This window comes from Triticum dicoccoides, chromosome 4B, assembly GCF_002162155.2.
Source record: "Triticum dicoccoides isolate Atlit2015 ecotype Zavitan chromosome 4B, WEW_v2.0, whole genome shotgun sequence".
NCBI classification, from domain to species: Eukaryota; Viridiplantae; Streptophyta; class Magnoliopsida; order Poales; family Poaceae; genus Triticum; species Triticum dicoccoides.
In genome coordinates this window covers 593,571,146-593,586,136 of record NC_041387.1, presented here as the reverse complement: position 1 = coordinate 593,586,136, position 14,991 = coordinate 593,571,146, and the positions used below count along the sequence as shown (strand labels likewise).

At 43.1% G+C, this 14,991-nt stretch overlaps 2 pseudogenes; one reads left to right on the top strand and one right to left on the bottom strand.

The window, feature by feature from the left end:
* Nucleotides 1–13,310, bottom strand: part of LOC119292860 — a 53,615-nt pseudogene extending 40,305 nt beyond the window's left edge.
* Nucleotides 13,311–14,067: 757 nt separating this feature from the next.
* Nucleotides 14,068–14,991, top strand: part of LOC119292859 — a 5,850-nt pseudogene continuing 4,926 nt past the window's right edge.

Sequence of the window (14,991 nt, the reverse complement as noted above, 5' to 3'; positions counted from 1 at the left end):
TTATGAACTAAAATTCCCACTGTAATAAATTTATAAGATATTAATAATAAAAAATATTCAACATTATACCGTTCTATGACTTTTCTAGGGAATTTTTGCAACAGCGGTAAACTTTCTGTTTTCAAACAGCAACATGTATACTAGCAAAACAAGCATGGTAAAGGCTATCCTTGACATTTTTATTGAAAATAAAGATGCAAACATTATTCTAAATAACAGCAAGAAAATACTAACAAGATAAAATGACGCTCAAAGCAAAACACGTATCATGTGGTGAATAAAAATATAGCTCCAACTAAAGTTACCGATGAACGAAGACGAAAGAGGGGATGCCATCCGGGGCATCCCCAAGCTTAGGCTCTTGGTTGTCCTTGAATATTACCTTGGGGTGCCTTGGGAATCCCCAAGCTTAGGCTCTTTCCACTCCTTATTCCATAGTCCATCGAATCTTTACCCAAAACTTGAAAACTTCAACCACACAAAACTCAAAACAAAACTCGTAAGCTCTGTTAGTATAAGAAAAAAAAACCACCACTTAGGTATTGTAATGAACTCATTCTAAATTTATATTGGTGTAATATCTACTGTATTCTAACTTCTCTATGGTTCATACCCTCCCATACTACTCACAGATTCATCAAAATAAGCAAACAACACAATGAAAATAGAATCTTTCAAAAACAGAACAGTCTATAGTAATCTGTATCAAACGTATACCTCTGGAACCCCAAAAATTCTGAAATAAATTTCTGGACCTGCGTAATTTGTCTGTTAATCATATTCAAAAAGAATCAACCTAAAAGCACTCTCCAATAAAAAAGGCAGCTAATCTCGTGAGCGCTAAAGTTTCTGTTTTCTACAGCAAGATCACATAAACTTCACCCAAGTCTTCCCAAAGGTTCTACTTGGCACTTTATTGAAACAAGAGCTATAAAACATGATTACTACAGTAGCATAATCATTTGGACACACAAAAACAGTAAGGATAAATATTGGGTTGTCTCCCAACAAACGCTTTTCTTTAATGCCTTTCTAGCTAGGCATGATGATGACAATGATGCTCACATAAAAGATAAGAATTGAAACATAAAGAGAGCATCATGAAGCATATGACTATCACATTTAAGTCTAACCCTCTTCCTATGCATAGGGATTTTGTGAGCAAACAACTTATGGGAACAATAATCAACTAGCATAGGATGGCAAAACAAGCATAACTTCAAGATTTTCAACACATAGAGAGGAAACTTGACATTATTGCAAGTCCTACAAGCATATGTTCCTCCCTCATAATAGGTTTCAGTAGCATCATGAATAAATTCAACAATATAACCAGCACCTAAAACATTCTTTTCATGATCTACAAGCATAGAAAATTTACTACTCTCCACATAAGCAAATTTCTTCTCATGAATAGTAGTGGGAGCAAACTCAACAAAATAATTATCATGTGAGGCATAATCCAATTGAAAACTAAAATCATGATGACAAGTTTCATGTTTATCATTATTCTTAATAGCATACAAGTCATCACAATAATCATCATGGATATCAACTTTTTTTCTCATAATCAATTGGAACCTCTTCTGAAATAGTGGAATCATCACTAAATAAAGTTGACACTCTTCCAAATCCACTTTCATGTTCATCACAATAAGATTCAACATCCTCCAAAATAGTGGGATCACTACTTCCTAAAGTTGACACTCTTCCAAACCCACTTTCATCAATATAATCATCATAAATAGGAGGCATGCTTTCATCATAATAAATATTCTCATCAAAACTTGGGGGACAAAAAATATCATATTCATCAAACATAGCTTCCCCAAGCTTGTGGCTTTGCATATCATTAGCTTCATGGATATTCAAGGAATTCATACTAACAACATTGCAATCATGCTCATAATTCAAAGATATAGTACCAAGCATTCTAATGCATTATTGTTCTAGCACTTGAGCACAATTTTCCTTTCCATCAAACTCACGAAAGATATTAAAGAGACGAAGCGTATGAGACAAACTCAACTCCATTTTTTTGTAGTTTTATTTTATAAACTAAACTAGTGATCAAACAAGAAAACAAAAAGATTCGATTGCAAGATCTAAAGATATACCTTCAAGCACTCACCTCCCCGGCAACAGCGCCAGAAAAGAACTTGATGTCTACTACACAACCTTCTTCTTGTAGACGTTGTTGGGCCTGCAAGTGCGCAGGTTTGTAGGACAGTAGCAAATTTCCCTCAAGTGGATGACCTAAGGTTTATCAATCCGTAGGAGGCGTAGGATGAAGATGGTCTCTCTCAAACAGCCCTGCAACCAAATAACAAAGAGTCTCTTGTGTCCCCAACACACCCAATACAATGGTAAATTGTATAGGTGCACTAGTTCGGCGAAGAGATGGTGATACAAGTGCAATATGGATGGTAGATAAAGGTATTTGTAATCTGAAATTATAAAAAAAGCAAGGTAGCAAGCGATAAAAATGAGTGTAAATGGTATTTCAATGATAGGAAACAAGGCCTAGGGTTCATACTTTCACTAGTGCAAGTTCTCTCAACAATAATAACATAGATAGATCATATAACAATCCCTCAACATGCAACAAAGAGTCACTCCAAAGACACTAATAGCGGAGAACAAACGAAGAGATTATGGCAGGGTACGAAACCACCTCAAAGTTATTCTTTTGGATCAATCTATTCAAGAGTTTGTACTAGAATAACACCTTAAGACACAAATCAACCAAAACCCTAATGTCACCTAGATACTCCATTGTCACCTCAAGTATCCGTGGGCATGATTATACGATATGCATCACACAATCTCAGATTCATCTATTCAACCAACACAAATTACTTCAAAGAGTGCCCCAAAGTTTCTACCGGAGAGTCAAGAACGTGTGCCAACCCCTATGCATAGGTTCATGGGAGGAACCCGCAAGTTGGTAACCAAAACATACATCAAGAGGCACATGATATCCCATTGTCACCACAGATAAGCACGGCAAGACATACATCAACTGTTCTCATAAAAGACTCAATCCGATAAGATAACTTCAAAGGGGAAACTCAATTCATCACAAGAGAGTAGCGGGGGAGAAACATCATAAGATCCAACTACAGTAGCAAAGCTCGGGATACATCAAGATCGTGCCATAGAGGGAACACGAGAGAGAACACGAGAGAGAGAGAGATCAAACACATAGCTACTAGTACATACCCTCAGCCTCGAGGGTGAACTACTCCCTCCTCGTCATGGAGAACGCCGGGATGATGAAGATGGCCACCGGCGATGGGTTCCCCCTCCGGCAGGGTGCCGGAAAGGGCTCCCGAGAGCTTTTTGGTGGCTACAGAGGCTTGCGGCGGCGGAACTCCCGATCTATCTTGATTTTCGATGGTTTTAGGGTACGTAGGGTTATATAGGCGAAAGAAGTCGGTCCGGGGGTGCTCGAGGGGTCCACGAGACAGGGGGCCGCGCCCTATAGGGGGGGCCTATCTCCTGGGCTCCTCGAGGATCTTCTGACTTGATCTCCAAGCCTCCAGGATGATATTCTTCCAAAAGATCATGATGCCGAAGGTTTCATTCCGTTTGGACTCCGTTTGATATTCCTTTTCTTCGAAATACTGAAACAGGCAATAAAACAGCAATATGGGCTGGGCCTCCGGTTAATAGGTTAGTCCCAAAAGTAATATAAAATTGTATAATAAAGCCCATAATCATTCAAAACAGATAGTAATATAGCCTGAATGCTTCATAAATTATAGATACGTTGGAGACATATCAGCGGTGGGCACCCAAAGAGAAGGAACCATCACAGGATCATAGCTCCGGTCATCTCCCCAAAGACGCTGCCAGGTATTGGAGAACCCGACGTCCATAGCAGCCTTGTAGTGACGGACGTGCTCGTCCTCCTCCCTGACACAACGATGCACCACCTCCGGCGGGGACGGCTCCCTCCGCACCGAAAGTGGCCCACGGGAACGCCACCAAAGGAGCTCAGGGTCGACGACGGGACCCGGGTTCCTCACCAAGCAGCGAGCCCCTGAAGGTAGCACCTCCCAGTGCCAGCCCGGCGGAGCCCAGTCCCGGACATGGGTCCTCTGAAGCAGGACATCATCGCGAACGGTCGATGGCGAGGATGCGGGCCGGGCATCGTCGAGAACAAATACTATACGCCGCAAAAGTAACATTTTTTAAATGATTGCATTGTGATTTCTTATATGCAAATTCTAAATTTCTATAACTAAAATTATAAGAAACTAAAAACTAACATTTCTATAACATTTCTAACATTTCTATAACAATTTGAAATTAATCTAATTCATCTAGCTAAAACTAACATTTCTAAAATTTCTAACATTTCTGCAACATTTTTAACACTATATACTATTTGACATTAATATAATCTAATTAATTAATTCATCTAAAACATTTGTATAAAAAACAGAAAAAACTAAAAAACTAAAAAATAAAAACTAAAAATAGAATCGTGTGTGTGTGTGTGCGCGTGTGTGTGTGTGTGTGCATGCGTGCGCGTGTGCACTGCGCTAGCAGCGCGGCGGCTTTGATTGGAGGGGCCGGGGAGAGGGGCTCACAGCGCGGGCGATGGTGAGGCGACGAGACGGCGAGGCAGAGGGGGCGGCGACGGGGGCGGCGGCGACGGGCAGCGACGGGGACGGCGACGAGAGGCGGCGACGGGGGCGGCGATGAGGGGCGGCGGTGACAGGGCAGAGGAGAAAGAAGCAGAGGTAGAACGAACTGACAATTTTTTTAAGTGTTTCTTATATAGGACCTACCTTTAGTACCGGTTGAAGCTACTAACCGGTACTAAAGGTCTGTTTTGGCCAGACGAAGCGGCGGGAAGCGCACCCCCTTTAGTACCGGGTCGTGGCTCCAACCGGTACTAAAGCCCCCCCCTTAGTACCGGTTGGATCCACGACCCGGTACTAAAGGGGGTGCACTGGCGCAGGTGCGGTGCGGGCAAGTTTAGTCCCACCTCGCTAGCCGAGGGGCGCCCGCACTTGATTAAAAGCCCCGGCGCGGCTGCTCTCTCGAACTCCTCTCTATAGCAAGTTTCTGGGCCTAACTCTGCCTCTCTGCCCTGTGGGCCTACTGGGCCTTGCGGGCCTACATCCTGGCCCAACTACAGGTTGGGTTACTAGTCGTATGCAGGCCGCTGTGGCCCAGTAGGTGGGCTTTTTTTATTTAAGTCTCCAAAAAAATTAGTTTTTTTTCTTTTCTACTTTATTTATTTATGAATATTTTTTCTTTAGGTACAAAAAATTACAAACTTTCTGTTAGTACTAGTAGTTTTCAAATTTGAATAGTTTAAATTTGAATTATTTGACGAACTAATTTGTAGACGAAGTGCATCTAGTTTTTGCACATAAAATTTATTCGGGTTCAAATACCAAAACACATAAGTACCCTAACTATTACAAAGATTCCCTCCATTTTGTTCGACGCAGCACTTTCCAGATATATAAGTCTAAAAAGTCACTACATAAGAAAGTGATGACGGTGAAGCCTATCACATCCCAAAGTGGGATCTTTGGGTGTGAAACTTTTTCTTTCCGTGTGTCCCTTTGCGCTGTAACCATGGACAATCTTCATCATTTAACTGGTTGCTCGGATCAATATTCACTGTGAATGGAGCAATTTCATCAAACTTTTCATAATCTTCTGACATGTCTGTCTTGTCATCCACTCCCACGATGTTTCTTTTCCCTGAAAGAACTATGTGGCGCTTTGGATCATCGTATGATGCATTCGCTTCCTTATCTTTTCTTTTTCTCGGCCTGGTAGACATGTCTTTCAGATAGAAAACCTGCGCCACATCATTGGCTAGGACGAATGGTTCGTCTGCATACGCAAGATTGTTGAGATCCACTGTTGTCATTCCGTACTGCGGGTCTTCCGGTACCCCGCCTCATATCATATTGACCCATTTGCACCGAAACAAAGGGACCTTCAAACCACCTCCATAGTTAAGTTCACATATGTCCTCTATGTAACCATAATATGTTTCCTTTCCCATGTTGGTTGTTGCATCAAAGTGGACACCACTATTTTGGTTGGTGCTCTTCTTATCTTGGGCGATCGTGTAAAATGTATTTCCATTTATCTCGTACCCTTTGAAAGTCATTATATTCGAAGATGGTAACTGGGACAGCAAGTACAGGTCATCTTCAATATTGCCATCATGCATGGCACGTGTCTGCAACCAACCGGCGGAAGTCCCCGTTTGTTCATGTGTAATCCAGTCGTCAGACTGCTCCGGGTGTTTGGAGTGTAGAAAATTCTTGTGTTCCTCCATATACGGAGCCACCAAGGCAGAATTCTGTAGAACTATGTAGTGTGCTTCAGTGAGAGAATGCTCGTCCATACATATTATTTGATCCCCTCCTAGCGTGCCTTTTCCATCCAGTCTGCCCTTATGCCGCGATTCAGGAACACCAATCGGCTTAAGGTCAGGAATAAAGTTAATACAAAACTCAATGACCTCCTCATTTTCATGGCCCTTCGAGATGCTTCCTTCTGGCCTAGCACGATTATGAACATATTTCTTCAAGACTCCCATGAACCTCTTAAAGGGGAACATATTGTGTAGAAATACAGGACCCAAAACGTTAATATCTTCACAAAGGTGAACTAGGACGTGCGTCATGATGTTGAAGAAGGATGGTGGGAACACAAACTCAAAAATGACAAGACATTGCACCAAATCATTCTGTAACCTTGGTATGATTTCTGGATCGATTACCTTCTGAGAGATTGCATTGAGGAATGCACATAGCTTCACAATGGCTAATCGAACGTTTTCCGGTAGAAGCCCCCTCAATGCAACCGGAAGCAGTTGCGTCATAATCACCTGGCAGTCATGAGACTTTGGGTTCCGTAACTTTTTCTCTGCCATATTTATTATTCCCTTTATATTCGATGAGAAGCCAGACAGTATCTTCATACTGAGCAGGCATTCAAAGAAGATTTCCTTCTCTTCTTTGGTAAGAGCGTAGCTGGCATGACCCTGATGTATGCCGTCTTTTCCGTGCATACGTTGCTGGTCCTCCCGTGCCTCCGGTGTATCTTTTGTCTTCCCATACACGCCTAAGAAGCCAAGCAGGGTCACACAAAGATTCTTCGTCACGTGCATCACGTCGATTGCGAAGCGGACCTCTAGGTCTTTCCAATAGGGCAGGTCCCAAAATATAGATTTTTTTCTTCCACATGGGTGCGCGTCCATAAGCGTCCTTCGGAACAGGTTGTCCTCCAGGACCCTTTCCAAAGATTACCATCAAATCCTTGACCATAGCATGTACATCAGCACCAGTACGGTGGCGAGGCTTCGTCCGGTGATCCGCCTCACCTTTGAAATGCTTGCCTTTCTTTCTTACGGGATGCCTGCTCGAAAGAAATCGACGATGTCCCAGGTACACATTCTTCCTACAACTATCCAAATATATACTGTCGGTATCATCCAAATAGTGCGTGCATCCGCGGTATCCCTTGTTTGTTTGTCCTGAAAGGTTACTGAGAGCAGGTCAATCATTGATGGTCACGAACAGCAACGCCTTTAGGTCAAATTCTTCCTGTTTGTGCTCATACCACGCACGTACACCTTTTCCATTCCACAGCTGTAATAGTTCTTCAACAAATGGCCTTAGGTACATATCAATGTCGTTATCGGGTTGCTTAGGGCCTTGGATGAGCACTGTCATCATAATAAACTTCCGCTTCATGCACAACCAAGGAGGAAGGTTATACAAACATAGAGTCACAGGCCACGCGCTATGGTTGCTGTTCTGCTCCTCAAAAGGATTAATGCCATCTGCGCTTAGACCAAACCATACGTTCCTTGGGTCACCTGCAAACTCCTCCCCGTACTTTCTCTCAATTTTTCTCCACTGCGACCCGTCAGCGGGTACTCTCAAATTTTCGTCTTTCTTACGGTCTTCTCCGTGCCATCGCATCGCCTTAGCATGCTCTTTGTTTTGGAACAAACGTTTCAACCGTGGTATTATAGGAGCATACCACATCACCTTGGTAGGAATCTTCTTCCTGGGGCGCTCACCCTCGACATCACCAGGGTCATCGCGGCTGATCTTATAGCGCAATGCACCGCATACCGGGCACACGTTCAAATCCTCGTACTCACCGCGGTAGAGGATGCAGTCACTAGGGCATGCATGTATCTTCTGCACCTCTAACCCTAGAGGGCAGACAACCTTGTTTGCTTCGTACGTACTCTCGAGCAATTCGTTGTCCCTTGGAAGCATATTCTTTATCATTACTAGCAACTTTCCAAATCCCTTGTCAGATACACCATTCTCTGCCTTTCATTGCAGCAATTCCAGTGTGGTGCCCAGCTTTTTCTTGTCACCTTCAAAATTTGGGTACAACAATTTCTTGTGATCCTCTAACATGCGCTGCAACTTCTTCTTCTCCTTTTCACTTGCGCAGTTTCTCTTTGCATCGGTAATGGCCCGATCTAGATCATCAGCGGGCTCATCTGATGCCTCTTCTTCAGCTTCTTCCCGCATTGCCGGCTCAGCTTCTTCCCCCATTGTTGTATCATCGTATTCAGGGAACCCATGGCCAGGATAGCTATCATCGTCCTCTTCTTCTTCATTGTCTTCCATCATAACCCCTCTTTCTCCGTGCTTGGTCCAAACATTATAGTGGAGCATGAAACCGGACTCAAATAGGTGGACGTGAATGGTTCTTGAGTTAGAGTAATTGTGATCATTCTTATAGCCAGCACATGGACAAGGCATAAAACCATCCGCTCGCTTGTTTGCCTGAGCCGCAATCAGAAAAGTATGCATGCCATCAACGAACTGGGGAGAGCATCGGTCATCGTACATCCATTGCCGGCGCATCTTCATTACACACCACCAAATAGACCAAATTAATACAAGTTCATACATAAAGTTCATACAACACTTAAATGCAACATACAAATAACTCTCTAGCTAAAGCATTTAAATGCAACAACAAATGCGATCAAGATCGCAACTAAGGTAAAAATTGATCCAACAATATAATGATACCAAGCCTCACTATCAATGGCATATTTTCTAATCTTTCTAATCTTCAACCGCATTTTCTCCATCTTGATCTTGTGATCATCGACGACATCGGCAACATGCAACTCCAATTCCATCTTCTCCCCTTCTTTTCAATTTTTCTTTCAAATACTCGTTTTCTCTTTCAACTAAATTTAACCTCTCGACATAGGGTCAGTTGGAATTTCCGGTTCACATACCTCCTAGATAAAAATATCAATGTCAACTTGATGGGCATAATTTGTCATAAACAAGAAATGCAACAAATAGTTTTAGAAGAGAATATACCACATCCGAATCATAACACGGACGAGGGCCAACGGGGACAGATATCAAAACCATGGCACTATGTATAACAAACATCATATGGGTAAGATAATTATACAAGTAACTATATATCTAAATCACACAAACATGATTTTTTTTATATAAAAAAGATAAGAACAAGAGGCTCACCACAAGGTGGTGCTAGCGACGGGTCGTTGCGGACGATCGACGGTGATTACGACGGAGACGGGAAGGCACTAAGTAAACCACACCTACATATGCAAACTAAGAGTTATTTTAAGCTCAAATTGCATATAAATCAAATAAACTACCACATATAATTCCTCCCAAATTACTAAAACCCACAAATTAATCACTACATAAAGCATTGCAAAAGCTAATCTAGCAATGAGAGATGAAAGGACAAAATTGCTAACCTTTGTGATCACTTGAATGGATGGGGACCTTCAAATCTTGACAAAATTTGGGCAAAATGTGTGATGAAGCTCGAGAGAAGAGGGAAAGAAAAGAGAGGAGAGGGGAAAGGGGGAAGAACAGAGAGCTGGACGAAGGGTTTATATGTAGGATGACCTTTAGTACCGGTTCGTGGCACGAACCGGTACTAAAGGTGCTGGAGGGGCCCTAGTCTGACAACATCCTGCCACCTCTCTCTTTAGTACCGGTTCGTGGCATGAATCGGTGATAAAGATTCACCACGAACCGGTACTACTGAGAGCGGCCCGCCTAGCCGTTGGAACCGGCACTAATGGTCACATTAGTGCCGGCTCAAGTACAACCCGGGACTAATGAGCTGCACATTAGACCATTTTTCTACTAGTGTGCCAAACCAGGTTTGAGCGCACTTGTCCACAAGATTCCCTCCTGTCAACTCGAAGAGGGGGATGAGCACTCCAAGTCCCGAACCTTCTTGTCAGACTATCTCGCAGGTCATAGGGATTTTCTCATGGTCATTTAACAACTTATAACATACACAAATATATAGGATAATGCTGATGGAATCACCCCTTTTGAAAAAAAAACTAGGGGGTAGACGTTTTCGGGCGTACTGAACAAGAGATTCGTCAAATCATGTTAAGGTTCGGAACAACTTATCGTTTTGCATGTGATCCTAATATGGGTACACTAGGGGTCGTGAAGAGTACAAGGCAATACCCCACAACTTAAATGCAAAAGGTTGGTAATTATCATGAAGTTGGGGATCGAAAGGGCGATGAAAACTAGCCTAAATAGAATGGTTGAGATATAGGGAAAATAAAATGCAATAAGTGAATATAAATGCAAATGCGACACATTAAAACACATTAAAATGCAAAATAAAATAGATTTCGAAAATAGGCTACATGTAGGCCTAGTGCCGTTTATCGAGTATTCAGCTTATAACTAGCACCGTCATGAAGCCGTGTGCAGCCTCCATGATCGACACATGGCAAGAACCTTTGTCAAGCACTGGCTGTAAGCCGAGTGCTTTTCTGCCTATATGCCGAGTCTTTGTCCTACGTCGAGATCGTTTTTGGTACTCACTCTGTTTATTTCTATGTAAGCCAATTATCTTTTTTTGCCGTATGTTTTTCATTCCCTACTCGGCTTACATGGACGTAAGCTGATGAACCGTGTTTTGGCACTCGGCTTACTTGCAGACAACGTGTGATTTTCATATAGTGTAACTAACAAGCTCCTTCTAGGTGATTCTTCTGATAAAAATCAAGCAACCTACAATACCTCGCTAATAAGCTTCATAATCTCCTTTTCACGTTATTCAGCCTTATTCTCCTTTCCACGTGGCTCTTTCAATGGATGTCAATTCGAAAATGATACACTTACGAACAAATTTTATGTAATCTTATGAAAATCCCTCCCCTCCTAACTAACCCCCTCCCCGAATTTCAGGGTGGGCCTGCCACCCCCACTAACATCCAATTAACAATTGACACCTCATTACGTAAGCCCCAAATCATGTATTCTTTCGTAGGTCTAGCAAAGCCCTATCATTTCCGAACTAACTTTTATGTAAGCTTAGAAAAATCTGTTCTCTCCTAAATAAAAATCCCCCTAAATTTTAGTGTGAGCCTGCCACCCCCACTAACATCCAATTAACAATTGACACATCATTACGTAAGCCCTAAATTATATAGTCTTTCGTAGGTGTAGCAAAGCCCTATTATTTTTTAACTAACTTTTATGTAAGCTTATGAAAATCCCTCCTTTTCTAACTAGCCACCCTTGAATTTCAAGGTAGGCCTGCCACCCCCACAAACGATTGATACCTTATCTATACCTAATAATAAAGGGGCTATTGCTTCTGGCGGCACATCATCGAAATTGGCCTCAAAGTTGCAAAATATTACCCACCAATGCCAGGTGAGAAAAAACATTTCACACAGGGGAATCCTCCGCTTGGGGCGGCTCAATGCAGTAGGGACCTCCTATACTGTGCTCTGCAAGCATAATTGGTTCGATGCCAACATTTGGAAAGCCAATATTTGGAAAAATCAAAAGTTGCCAAAAAGTTGCCAATATTTTTTCCTTTTTTGTTTTTTCGTTTTTCTACTTTAAATAACTTGGGATTTCAAAAAAGTCTGAAAAATAAAAGAGAATTGAGAATTATGTAATTTTTTTAAAGAAATCATAAAATATTTGTGGATTCAAGAAATGTTCATGATTTTGTAAAAAACATGTTTGCTTATTCCAAAAAGTTCAAATATTTTAAAACAAATGTTCAGGATATCAAAAGATGTTCATGATTTTTTTTAAATGATGTATTAAAAAAGTTAATGAAATTGAGCAAAATTTTGCTAATTCAAAAAATGTTCATGAATGGAAAATATCCTAAAAATTTAAAAACTATTTGTGACTTACAAAATAGTTTATTCATTCTTAAAATATTTACTGATTCAAAAAATGATCAAGCATTTCAAAAAATGTTGGTTAAATCAAAAAAATGATTGTGAATTTTAAAAATTGTTCACAATTTCAATAGAAATGTTTTATTCTAGAAATGTTCGTCGATTCAAGAAAAGTGTTAAAAATATTCACAATATAGATGTTTTTGAATAGTATAAAATATTAGTGAATTCATAAAATGTTCTTGATTCTAGAAAATGTTCGAAAATTTGTAAAAGTGTTCCCAAATTTAAAAAAATGTTCACTATTTCAAATATAGTTTAAAAAATGTTCATGATTTTAAAAATTATTCATGATTTCATGAAATCGAGAGTGATAGTGTACCTCGGTGATGCAGCAAAATGTGGTCATAGCCATTGAAAATTATGATATATTTTTTTCTATCGTTGCATCGCATGGGCCATTTGTATGATAGTAGCCATAGTTATATGTATGGTCATTTGCTACAAACTTCACTGGTGTAGTTTCACCATTTGCAATCTTATTCATGAGCGGTGACTGATTAAGAACGTTGATGTCATTCAACGATCCAGGCATTAAAAAAACATGCCAAATTCAAGTCTCCTGGTTGGCAACCGCTCCAAGGATTATAGTGGAATCCTTTTTCTGGTCGTGGAATTGTCCATTCCATGCCTTAGGACAGTTCTTCCAACTCCAATGCATGCAATGTATTGAGCCAAGCATATCTGGGAACCCGCGAGCTTTGCTCATCTCCAAAAGTCTTGCGGTGTCTTCAGCATTGGGAGCTTTCAAATATTCCGGATCAAACACTTGCACAATTCTGACTGTGAAGCGCTTGACACATATGATGGCTTGACTCTCACCCATGGCCAAGTGGTCATCAAGAAGATCCGCCGGAATATCGTATGCCAACATACGCAAAGTGGCAGTCACCTTTTGGAAGGTGCCATGCCCGAGTACTCCGGCGGCATTCCTCCTTTGCTGAAACAACCGATCATGCCTCGCCAGTTTTTCCGCAATGCGTTTGTACAACTCGATGCTCATTCTAAAACGGCGCCGAGAGTAGGACTCGGGGTATGTGGGATTCTCCATAAAATAGTGCCTCGTCAATCTATTGTGGGCATCGATCTTATCCCTCCACAATTTCTGACGACCATAACCGAACCATCGTGCTTCGGCTTTTTATTGACGTGCATAGCTAGGATCATTGTGAGGTCCTCTTGAATATCAAATTCTTTGTCGAAAGAATCATAGGACGAACTCATCTACACTAATGAATTTAAACTAGTTTAAAATTACAAACAACATGCATCAAATTCATTTACAAAACATAAAGTTGAAGCAATACATAATTTGCAAGCGTTTTGTCAAACACGTTGTGGGCGCCGAGCTGCAAACGGCCATCGGGCGCTGTTCGTCAGCGGAATGGTGCACTCGAGGGTCGGCGGCGAGGAGAGGAGGAAGCAGCGGCAACGCGTGGGGATAGGCGGGGGAAGCGCCGACGGGTCGCGGAGCAAATAGGAAAGGTGCGGGCGGCGACGCCAGCGCCTGGCGGTCTCAGATCTTGCGGTTGGTGAATCGTGCGCGACTCGTCGCTGTCCAGTGCGCGAGAACGGGCGCACTAAATAAACAGCACGCATGCGATGCCATTTTCCTTCATGCACTGAACTTATTATACTGCGTGCGTGATTATTGCGCGGCTACTGGAGCGCCTGTGTCGGCTCCGCGCGCAAAAGTACAGTTTTTTCCGGTGCGCGGCGTGTTGGAGATGCTCTTATAGATGCAACAGCGTCCGAGTTTGTAGACATCAGAGCCGCAGGAACAAACACTTCGTTCCGGTGCACGGCGTATGCACATGGCGGCTCCGGCTGACCAAGTTAGCAGCAAGCACTTCGTTCTGGTGCAGTGGTGCACGGCGTATGCGTCGGTGGCTGGGCCTGGTTCAAGGTCGCGACGCGGCTCAGGTCGGCTGGGCACCGCGTCAGCACGCCCGACCTGGCGGCGTCGGGCGTGGACCCCAGGCCGCTGCGCGAGGTGCCGACGTTCCGTGACTACAGCAAGCCGCTGCTGGACCTCATGGGGTCCGTCCCGCCCGGGGAGAAGGTGGTGCTCGTCGACCACAGCCTCGGCGGCGTGAGCATCGCCCTCGCCTGCGAGCTGTTCCCGGAGAAGGTCGCCGCTGCGGTGTTCGTCTCCGCCTTCATGCCGGACCACAGGTCGCCGCCGTCGTACGTGCTTGAAAAGGTACACACCATGATCGACTTCCTCGAATCTGCAGCTTAGATTTGACGTACGCGGAAACAGAAGACACCAACATATACACACCAGCTTATCGCTTTTTGTACCACTGATGAATGTTTGCTGGATCTAAAAAGTACATGAAGCGGAGAATGGACTGGATGGACATGGAGTTTAAGCCTCAAGATCCAGAGGGCAAGCTCCCTACTTCCATGCGGTTCGGGCCGCTGGTCACCCGAGCAAAGTTCTACCAGCTGTGCTCGCCGGAGGTATGTACCTGTCGATCTGTTAATCAATCTGTTCGAACGGGCGATGCGGCTTCGTGCGCTTCATGATGCTCTTTCCAGCTGCTCGCCGCGCCTCAAGTCCAAGGTGGCCAAGGGCAAGATGGTGGATGCGGTTCTCAAGCCGTTGAGCGCCGCCGAGGCGGCGCCCGTGCGCTCTGCGGCCATGATTCCATCCGTCCCGGTGATGACTAGTGACGATGTGTGAGGGCTCTCTGTGTGCGCAGATGCGCCGCGCGTGTCGCGCGGTC